Genomic DNA, 11,094 nt, shown 5'->3' on the forward strand with positions numbered 1-11,094 from the left:
TTTAAGTAATATTGGTAATGTTGTTTAATGCACCATTTTGGTTTTTTTGGGGTGTAAAGAAAATAAAAACACAAAATATAAAAAATGCAGGCATTTTCTAATACCTTTAAAAGCACCATCAATACATTAAATTTATACAAAACATCTTTAACATAAATTCTGGCTTTTATATTAAAATTAGATTTTTTAAATATACATATTTTTTGTTAAAAAGGTGATAAAAAATGAGCGCGTGTGTTTTTTAAAGGTGGAATATCCATATTTGACGGTAATCTGAGATACGTTTATAAATTTCACATCAGGTAATTTTGTTTAAGTCCTTATTTATGTATTTATATAAATTTAAATACCTGATATGCTGTCAAAATAGTTTACTTTTTATATAGGTAAAAAAACATAACCAGCCCGACTCTTTGAGCAACCATTGCACGCAGTCACTTTTTATAGTCGCTTCAGTTGTCTTATGCAACGCTTAAGGTTGCCTAGGCAACGTCAAGACAACTCAAAAATCGTCCACCAAATTAGTGCAGAATTGGGTCGTCTTCTAGGCAATAACAACGTTGTAACAAAACGTTGCCACGCGGAAGACAACGTTGTCGCGTCGACAAATTGCTACTTGGGTTTTCTTGTTTTTTGTCAATTTTGCAAAAATTGGCAAAATTACTAACTATTTAGTGATTATTAACTATTTAGTAATTATTTTTTGCCATTTTACTAAAATTAGCAAAATTACCGACTAAAATATCTAGGAAGTTGCGTCTGAGTTTAGCGAACAGACTATACTATTATTTTATCAAATTACCTAGTATTGGAGGGATATAGCTACAGAACATTATCATTGTCAAAGGGAAACACAAAAGAAAATAGATTTCTTTAAAAAAACACTCAACATGTTCATTTTCCTTAATTTTATTGCTTTTTGTTTAAGAGGAAACAGTAGCGATCAACAGGTAGCAAAAACACGTTCCAAGATTGCAGCTGTAATTTTGAATATTTTTTCGAGATATTTGGCACACGTATTCATAATATAATAAAGAATGGCGGTACAGAGCCCAATTTGAAAAATATATTAATATGTGGAAATTACTCTGTAATTAAATACAATATTAAAAAAAGAGCCTGTACCGCCATTAAGAAGAACAAAAAAATACACTTTCTTCAAATAAACTTTTTTATCCGATGCCTAGATTTTGTGTCATTTTGGAACTACTAAAATTTTTTATTTCATTATAGTTCCAAAATGACACAAAATATAAGCATCGAATAAAAAAGTTTATTTGAAGAAAGTGTATTTTTTTGTTCTTCTTAATGGCGGTACAGGCTCGTTTTTTTAATATTGTATTTATTTACAGAGTAATTTCCACATATTAATATATTTTTCAAATTGGGCTCTGTACCGCCATTCTTTATTATATTAGAATACGTGTGCCAAATACAGCCGCAATCTTGGAACGCGTTTTCGCTACCTGTTGATCGCTACTGTTTCCCCTTAATTTACTTTTTATTGACAAAATTATTGAAACTGTCAGCCACTTCGGTTTAACGATGTTTTGGTTAACGGAGGTTTTACTGTATTTGCCTTAAATGGCAACACTTTAAAACAAACAAACACACACTGCACAAAAAGTTGCACTAGATGTTCTTCTGGTTAAAAATGTATAAATGTACTGCCATAGCTTGTTGGATTAAATAACCGCAGGCTCCAGTTGCCAGTATTTCAATGTTTTCTCTAAAGCAACTGCAATATTTTTAAAGCTGATACTATTTGAACAAAAGGTATCTTGCATTGCATCTCATTTCACATATTAATATGAAAAATCTCTTTAAAATACCAAACCTTCTTTCAATAACAATTGAAGCAATAATTTATGATTGATTAAACAGCACTTTATCTGCTGTCTGAAGATTCTGCAATGGTGTCATTTCATTAGGTAGGAACTGGAACTGGAAATTCCCTAACAATACATTGTCCATAAATTCCCCATTTTATATACCCATAATATGCAAAAGTATTTAACAACCAAAATACATTATTTCTGAATACACTTCCATATTGTAGGATGAGTATTATGGGTTATGTTGTTCTTTAAATGACAAAATACTAATTAAATTCAACGTTTTACTCTTTTCCATGATCTTATTTTACTTTTTATCTATATTACAGGTAACAAATTGAATTTTAGCACATTTTATAAGTTATTTCTTAAGACCGCTTTACAGCTTGCAAGAAAACTTGCTGCAATTTCTTGCATGCAAGACTTTCATGCAAGTCTATTGCATGGTCTTTTACAGCTTGCAACCCGGCTTGCATGCAATTAATGTTTTACCCTTAACCTAACTTATAAACTTTTGTTTTTTTCTAATTACTTTATTGCTGTTTATTTAACTTGGTAAATTTCGAAATGCCAAGACTATCAGAAATAGCCAAATATAAAAGGAAAAAGCTGGTAGCAGCAACTTTAAGTATTATTATTGCTGCAGCCAGCCTTTTAGTCACTAATTTAGAACGCCGAGATCGGAGATGGTGGGTAAGACCTTAGTTGAACAAGAAGAGGGGTAATAATGTATCTCTAACAGAAAAATTTATCCAAGTAGATGATGAAAATGACTCTAACTTTCTAGGAATGAATGTACATTTTATTAAACTCTTGGGAAAAATTGAACAAGTAATCACAAAGAAATCTATATTTCGAGATACTATTTCTGCGAAACACAAATTAATTATTATCCTAAGGTACTTAGCTAGAGGAGAGAGCTTCCGTAGCTTAATATACAATTTACAATAATTACAGAATCTTAGAAAGTGCCATTTCATTATTCATTTATTTCCATCGTTGATATATTTCACAGAAAGAAAACAGCTGATCGGTATGTATTCGTGAATCCGCATCAATGACATTTGATATTGTGGAAAAATCAAATTCCCCTAGACTTGCATGAAAACTTGCAGAGAAAATGGCACCAAACCGATTATCGCGCAATTGCAAGAAGTTGCATGCAATAATCAACTGACGACATACTGCGCATGCCTTTAGGCAACTTTCTTGCGTCTTGCAGGTAGAATTGCAAGCTGTAAAGCGCCCTTTACAAATTTACAAAAATAAAAATATGTAATGTCATTGTCATTTGTCAAAATAAATGATTCCTTTACTTACAACCAAATCCTACTAAAATCTACTAAATTTTCTACCAGATTCTAAAATCTACTAGATTTAAAATTTTCCCACTAAATCACAAGAAATTCTACTAGATCTAGTAGAAAATCTACTAAATTGGCAACCCTGACGCTGATGAAATGTTCATTTGGTACAAGGTTCATAAATAGACAGGTTGTATGGTAACTTTCCACCAATCGGCGTCGAGAATCTAATGGCGGGAGTGACGTCACCCAGAATGCTGCATTCAAATTCATTCACTTCACTCATTGAAATGAACTCGGAAAGTAGGAATGTGTTTAAACTACTTTATTTAATGGGTTATAAGTCAAACAATCATAGTATTGAGTAAACTTATATATTTTTATAAAACTTACTAAACATCTTACATACAATAAATCATACAAGTGACAACCATGTTGACTGGCTTGAAGTTAGCCATGTCATGTCTAGCACGCAGCCCCTTGCTACGCTGTTACACAGCTATATATATTAAACACCTTCCCCCTAAGATCGATATCTATAAGGGGTCTTTATATTACGACCAACTCTCGTCTTATAACTGTTAGAAGTCTCAATATTTGGGTTGACTTTATGACTCAATGTAGGTACTGATTTTACATTTGGGCTTGGGCAACTAATGGTTTTATTAACACTATCATTTACGTTAATGTGAGTGGTATCTTTATGAACACTTTGTGACTGAATATCAGGGTACAACTCGGGTTCTAAATGAGTTCTTTTTCAAGTGTTGTGGTGTATGAATGTTTCATTTGGTGTGAATTCCGTCTAATAATTTTATTGTTATCTTCTTTTTTCACCCAATATGATCTAGGTTCATTGGCCTTTTCTAACACAATTGCTTTACGCCAATAATTATCTTTTGAACTTCTTATTACTACCCTATCTCCCTTTCTAAACTCTACTGGTTTTCTTCGTGCTGTCTTATCATAACGTACTTGTAATTTCTCTTTTTCTTTGCATAAATTCTTATATACTTGTTTCTGGATTGTAGGTTCTAATTTATTAGCTGTAGTTGGTAATTGTCCTCTCAGGATCCTGCTCTGTAAAATTTGAGCTGGAGATGCATCAAGATTTATTATGCAGGTATTATTATATTCCATCACCAAATCTCTAAAATCAACATTTTCCTCATTACTCTTTCTTAAAATTTGTTTGCTTATATTGACTGCTTTTTCTGCAAGTCCATTACTCTGGTGGTAATGTGGAGTGCATGTCATAATTGTAATGTCTTTTTCTCTATAATAATTTTTACATTTTACCGAAGTAAATGGTAGATTATCTGCAATTAAAATTTCTGGATATCCAAATCTACTAAAAGTATCTTGAAATGAGTTGATTACTGAACTGGAGGTTTTATCTTTTAATATTGAAATGTCCAACCAATGCGAAAAATAGTCTACAATTACTAAATATGCTTTTGAACCGTACTCTAAAATGTCTGTACCAACTTTATTGAATCTTAGTCTGGGAATGTCATGAGGCATCATTGGTTCTTTAAAATTATTTGGTCTGTATTTCTCACATATCCTGCATTTTTTTATATAGTTTGTCACATCATCATTAAGTCCTGGCCAATAATATATACTCCTGGCTTTGTTTATAGTTTTACTGACTCCTATATGGCCTTTGTGAAGCAATTTTATCATGTCAAGCCTAAGTTTTTCCGGAATAATTATTTTGTCATCAATAAATGCGATGCCAGCTTCAAAATACAGTGAATCTCTTATACCATAGTACTTTTTACACACTTGAGGAACATTTTTTTCTTTTGGCCACCCATTATAATAAAAATCAAAAATTACTGCTAATGCCTCATCCTGGCTAGTAGCTAGTCTTAACTCAGATTGCTTTTCCTGGCTCATAGGTAAATGTTTACTCACTGAGTGGACCATTTCAAACATTTCTGGGTCATGTGTCTCTATATTTAAACTGGACCTAGATAGCATATCAGCAAAATGTATGTCTTTCCCAGGAACAAAATATACATTTAATCTGTACTTGAGAAGTTTAAGCCTTAAACGTTGGAGTCTAACTGATCCAATTTTGGAAATTGGCTTCTTCATAATGGAGATTATAGGTTTGTGATCTGATTGAACGTCAACATCAAAATTATAAATAAAATTGTGAAATTTTTGAGTAGCATAATAAATTGCCAATAGTTCCTTCTCAGTCTGACTATAATTTATTTCACTATCATTCATATTTCGTGATGCACAAGCTACTAATTTTAAAATAGAATCATATTTCTGGAACATACAAACACCTAAACCATTTTTAGATGCATCACATTGTAAAATAATTTTTTGATTAGGATCATAAGGGACTAACGCTGGTGATTTACAAATTATGTTCTTTAAATTATCAAAACATTTTTGATGTGACGGGAGCCACACCCATTCTACATTATTTTTAAGTAATTGACAAAGAGGTTGAATATGTTCAGCCATGTTCGGAATGTACCGTCTAACGTAATTAAATGCGCCCAAAATTCTTTGTAATTCTACTTTACTATTTGGTTTTTCAAGTTTACAAAGTGATTCCACTCTGTCAGGATCTATTTGCATCCCTTTATGTGAAAAAACTTGACCCATAAATCTGACCTCTTCTTGACAATATTGAAATTTGTCCCCATTAAACTTTGCTCCTACTTCTTTAGCCCTTTCTAACACTTTTTTAACAGTTGTATCATGTTCTTCTTTTGTTGTTCCCATAACAATCATATCATCATGACAAATCAATAAATTCTCTATACCTTTAAATTTATCTTCTACTACTTCTTGAAACAGATCTTGGGAATTTGATAATCCATATGGCAATACTTTATATCTGAAAATTCCATAAGAAGTTGCAAAACAGCATTTCCATGATGATGTCTCGTCAAGTTCTAAATGATGATACCCTTCAGAGAGATCAAATACAGAAAATATCTTTTTACCTATCATTTGTGCATAAACATCTTCCAATTTATGTACTACTCTTGGTTTGCGGACTATTTGTTTGTTTAGATCTAATGGGTCTAAGCATAAACGTAACTTACCATTTTGCTTTTCCACAATAACAATGCGGTTTATGCTTGCCCTGGGGTCAATTTCGTTAACTTTGACAATTGCCCCTCTTTTTGTTAACCTATCTAATTCATTTTTTAAATTATCTCTAATTGCGACAGGTACATTTACAGGTGGGTAACTTACTGGCTCAAAATTGTCTACTGTAGTGATCCTATGTTTACCACAAAATTTACCATGACCTCTAAAAACTTCAGGGTTAAGGTTTATAAATTTATCCCTTTCTGCTAATTCTAAAGTACCACAACTCTCAATATTGTTGATTCGTTTAACTAACCCCAAATCAATACATAATTTACCACTTAAAAGAACTCGAGTTGCCCCATTAATAATTGTAAAATCCTCGTAAACATACTTATTTTTATGTTTACAAAATAAATTTACGACACCCATTGTTTTAGCCTGAGTACCCTCAAACCCTTTCAGTACATAATGATTATCCCTAATTTTAAATTGTTTATCAATTTTCTTAAAAATTTTTAATGGAATTATACTTACATCTGCACCTGTGTCAAGTTTTACTTTAATTCTCTTGTTTTCAATTTCTATAATTTCATCCCAAATATTTTGACTACTTACATTTTGGTATACTTTATTGACATTTCCTACAAAACTATCAGCTGATCCATCACTGCTATCTTCATCTATGACATCAATATTCTTCACTCTACACGACTTTGCAAAATGGTTTAAAAGCCCACATTTCTTACATTTCTTTCCATACGCTGGACATTCTCTGGCCCCATGAGTTGATTGACATCTTTTACACTTGAATTTTTCATTGGTATTCGCTTTACTTCTAGAGTTATTATAATTTCTATGGCCCTGGTACCTATCTTTACGAACTTCTCCTATGTCTACATCTTTTCTTTCGGTATGAAATTTCAAATTTTGGTTCTTACTTTGTTCACTAGTTCTACAAAATTCGATGGCTTTTTGTAGGGTAAGTTTGTCCACTCTCAATAGAGCTTCTCTAGTAACTGGATCTCTGATGCCCATTAATATTTTGTCTCTCAGAGCTTTATCTTCGGCTGTTTGTTCTGGATCAATTTCATTATAATTACATGTTCGAATCAAATGTCTACAACTAGTAAGAAACTGCTCAAACGACTCTCCTTCTTTCTGGACCCTCATGATAAAATTGTATCTTTCAAATGATTCATTCATCCTTGGATTAACATACTTATCGATTAGTGATATCATCAAGTCATACTTGTTATTTTCGGCTTCTGGGATCTCGAATGTGGACATAATTTTGGCAGACTCAGCCCCAATTATATTTCTTAAAATTGACATTTTCATTTTATCTGCTGACTGGTCTTGTCCCGTTGCTAGTAAATAATCTTCGAAACTAGTCTTCCAGAACTTCCATTCGCTTGCAGCATTTTGATCCTGCAGGTCAAAATCTGGTGGTAATTTTACATTTATTCCCATCACTGCCATTGTAGGTTATGTATGGTACCTCGTGTACAAGTTGCTATAAATTTAGCTTTTCGACTGTAAACTATAACCCAACTAGCTGTTTGACTGCGCCATGTTTAAACTACTTTATTTAATGGGTTATAAGTCAAACAATCATAGTATTGAGTAAACTTATATATTTTTATAAAACTTACTAAACATCTTACATACAATAAATCATACAAGTGACAACCATGTTGACTGGCTTGAAGTTAGCCATGTCATGTCTAGCACGCAGCCCCTTGCTACGCTGTTACACAGCTATATATATTAAACAGAATGTATTGAAAATATGTATATTAAAAAAAAATACGTTTGGATTTTTAATGACTATTTATTTCATATATTCTTTAAAAAATGCGGTAGATGCCTGTAGATTTACAAAAATCATAGAATATAATTGCAATTAAATATATGCAGTGGAATAGCATTACTACATACTTAATTAAAGCAGAAGTAGATTCTTTCTTGTGTATATATGGGACTAAATCATTAAAATATCCTAGGTATATTAATAATGGGTTGAATACAATTTACTTTTTTAAATGATTTTGAGTAGGTATATAATAATTTTGAATTGGGGATAATGCATGTAGTACATTATTATAAATTCCTCCTAACATGTAAAACATGGTGAAAAAGAGATTAAACTAAAGATTTATGTATCAAAATTAGTAGTTTTTCCCTTAAGAGCATCTAATTACGTTAGGTACTTGATTATAATACCTAAAACTATGAAAACATTATGATTCCATTCAATAGGTACCTGTGAAGTTTTACGTTAACAATAAATTATAAAAAAAATACAATTTCAGTGCAATAAAGGGAATTTTCCCCATTTTATATATTCATTTAGTTTATAATTGTTTATTCAAACGATCTTCAGATGGCTGCAATCCAGTAAGTAAGTAGGTACTTAACGCAACCACATATTAAAATGTATCTGAACACTTGTAAAAGAGTTTTGGGTTTAAGTTATTATACTAAAAACGCTTAATGATATCTATAGCGCTGTGTCTAGGTACACGCTAACGTGTACGCAAATAAAAAAGTTAGGTACACGCGAATTAAACTTCATCAAGCCAGTGACGTCATTATTTAGCGTGCGCGGTGAGTTTATATTTTGGTACACGCTATTTTGATATTTTTAGTGTTTGTTGTTTGTTTGATAGAAAATATTTTTATTAAGGGAAGGGGAAGGGAAGCAAAACTATTCAATGTTTCAAACTTAATTGTAATAAAACAATATGCATATAAAAGTATAGCAAAAGGTTAGCAAAATAAATATTAGTTAACATGATATATACAAAATACTGCTAAAATAATTTTTATACGTAAGTTAATTATACCAGTTTATATCGGTGTTTATTTTTATTTATACAGGGAGTTGAACTTGTTACGATTTTCATAGAAAATTTGTTATAACTTTGTAAATACCGTGTATAACATAATAAACCTTTATATTTTTGTGATATGGAAGTTAAGAAGATTTCGAACATAAAATAAAATATAGGGTGTTCCATTTAAAAAACATAAGTTTGGTCCGCCAGTATATTATCGAACGCCCGGTAACATTCTAACTAATTATAGTAATTTTGTAATATGAAGCTCAAAGTTTGCTAACATTTTTGATACTAACTTTTATTGCTATCTATTACTATATAGCGGATCTACTGAGCTTTATCACACTAATCAATCGCCCCGTATATTTTATCTTATTACTTCTGCTACCGTTAATCACGAATTTTTGTCTCTTATCTTTTTCATACTGTTTTAGAATGTTGTTAAACTCATTAAAAGAACTAAATAATTGTCCACACTCCATATAGTTAATTTAAGAAAAACACTAAACAAGTAAAAAATAAGGAAACTCTTTACAAATCAATAAGTGTAAACATAACGCGATTAGACAAATTCTAACCACACTCTGACACTCGCGATACTTACAGATACTTATTAATACCACAGCATACACGCGGCTCAAATTAGCGTGTACCAAAAAACCCAGTCATAGTACACGCTAAATAATGACGTCACTGACTTGATGACGTTTAAGCGTGTACCTAACTTTTTTATTTGCGTACACGTTAGCGTGTACCTAGACACAGCGTATCTATAGATACATTATATCTCAAGATATAAACACAAATTAAAACACTAACGATATTTAATAACAAAATATAGCCTCCAAACCACGTATCCTATTATGTTTACAAGCAATTCATAAAATTGATCGTCTGGGTGACGTCACGATGACAATATTTCATTTGTCAATGTCAAAGTTACCATACAACCTATGGTATAGGGACCTTGCATTTGGTAGGTAATCGGGCAAGATCCTCGTGTGCATTCGGTGACTTTCGGCTCGATAGGGATGCGTATGAACCTAACGTACCAGCCCGTAACCTTAGGTAATACGTACCGCGATACGGGAGTTCAACCATTAATGCGCAAGCGTATATGTCAAAAAGATGCGTTACGTTTACGTTATGGAGACCTGTAAGAAGGAGTGGAAACGCAATGCATCGTTTGTGGGCTAACTTTTCAACCTCTGATTCAACTTTCAGCAATCGCCGCTAGAGGCGCAAGTGTTCGAATAGGTGCTACAAATACATTAGCTCTTATGGACTTATTTAATATTTAACTCATTTTATTTTTGTTTTTAGCGTAATTAGACATTAATTTATTGGTGGATTGTAGCTGAATATGTTTTATGCCAAAAATAAATTATTTTAACCTTATAACATATCGACGTGTGGTAAAAAGTGTATTCTTTATATACCATTGTAGATGGAGATGTGACATCAAATTTAAATTTGTCATTACTTTAATATGTAGGACAGCTTATTTTGAAGCGGAAATATTTTGTCACATTATCTAACTGCCACATTTATATACCAATGGTATTTCAACGGCAAATTAATTTTTTAATATCTTTGTAACTGATATTAAAAAGTTTGTTAGTTGAAAAAATTGACTTAACTGTACGTAATTGTTTTTAAAAAGTTTAAAAAGTTATTTAAATAATTTGAAGTTTATTGATCAATTTTTTTAAATTAGGTATTCTTTTTATCAAAATTTAAACTGCTTTTTTTTAATACTTCATTTATCTATATTCTGAAAGCTTACCTATCAGATGTTTAAATTTAGTTAATAAAAATATATGTCTATAAACTACGCAGACGATAGTCTGACTTTTATAAAATTAATGTTAATTTTTGTGAAATATTTTGTCTCAAAAAATGCATTGTTTCGACAGAAAAACTTTCAAGATCGTCCTACTATTATCACTATAATTTAGGTTAAAATAAAAACCAATAATAGGCACAAATTTTATTTACACCGAAGGAAATAACATACAAACGAATAGGTTTAATCCACGAACGTTA

This window comes from Diabrotica virgifera, chromosome 7 (genome assembly GCF_917563875.1).
Source record: "Diabrotica virgifera virgifera chromosome 7, PGI_DIABVI_V3a".
Taxonomy (NCBI): Eukaryota; Metazoa; Arthropoda; class Insecta; order Coleoptera; family Chrysomelidae; genus Diabrotica; species Diabrotica virgifera.